Genomic DNA, 1,362 nt, shown 5'->3' with positions numbered 1-1,362 from the left:
TATATATAAGCTTTACTGGTTTTGTTTCTCTAGAGAACCCAGTCTAACACAGTATCCCTATTAGTTTCCAAAAAAACAAATCATAATAGGCATCATTTTGAAAATTCACCTGACAAGAGAATGTTTTCATGGCATTTCTCTCACAGCTAATGATCCAAAGATCACACTTTGAGAAATTCCATGGCTGTAGATGGACTATGAACTTTCAGAACTCACTTTAAGCAATAATACCATTTTTAACAATGTTCTACATTGTACTTTGGTGAGTAGTGACTGGGGTCTTAAAAGCTTGTGAGCGACTATCTAAGGTGCAACTGCTGGTCTCTCTCTACCTGGAGCAAAAAAGAATGAAGAAAATCAAAGACACAGGAAACAATTAGTTCAAAGGCCTAATGGAGCACATGAATCTCAGCCTCCGCTAGCCTGAGACCAGAATAGTTGGTGCCTGGCTACCACTCTGAAAGGCATCACAAGAGGTCCCAGATAGAATGGGAGAAAACGTGGAACAAAACTCAAAATCACAAAAAAGACCAGGCTTAATGGTCTGATGAAGACTGGTGGAACCTCTGAAACTATGGCCCTTAGATACCATTCAAGCTTGGAACTGAACTTAACCTCTATGACTCAACTGGTGGCCAAGTGATAGGCCTATAAAGTGAACAGTGGTATCAGGAGTACTTGTTAGAACAATAAAGCACATGGAATCAGGAGGACAGAATTTACACAGAGATAGAGCTAGGAAGGTGAGAGGGGATGGAAAAAGTAAAAAAATAAATAAAGATACCTTTTTTGTTAAGAATTCTTTTTATGAAACTGGTCTCGTCCAGGCATATGAGTTGAACATTTACTTCAGGTAGATACACTCCTTGGAGAGAACAATCATGGGAGAAAGAAGGGCTGCTTATGCACAGGGAGACAGTTCAGGGGGCAGATGTTCATGGAGGTATGGACACAGGGAAGAGGTAACTGTGGGGAGGAAGTGGGAGAGGAGTTGTTGCATTGTGATGAATTGTGGTCAATGTCATGACACAAAGTGTATGTGAACTGCTGTATGGGAAGTGAATTTGCTCTGTAAATTTTCACCCAATCACAATTAAAAAAAAAATAAAGTGGTCTTGTCATTCACTTGAACACAATAGGTTTAACCATGTTTTTTCTTTATTCAACAAAGTCAGTATTTTTAATCAGCTAGCATTTCATTTTGTTGTTGTTATGTGCTGTCGAATCGGACCCGACTCATAGCGACCCCTCCTTGGGTTTCAGAGGCAGTATCACCACGGAAGTAGATTGCCCCATCTTCCTTCCGAGGAGTGGCTGGTGGGTTTGAACCGCCAGCCTTCTGGTTAGCAGTCAAGTGCCTTA

This window comes from Orycteropus afer, unplaced genomic scaffold, assembly GCF_000298275.1.
Source record: "Orycteropus afer afer isolate SDZICR_OR568_19922 unplaced genomic scaffold, OryAfe1.0 scaffold00012, whole genome shotgun sequence".
NCBI lineage: Eukaryota > Metazoa > Chordata > Mammalia > Tubulidentata > Orycteropodidae > Orycteropus > Orycteropus afer.
This window is presented reverse-complemented; position numbering follows the sequence as displayed.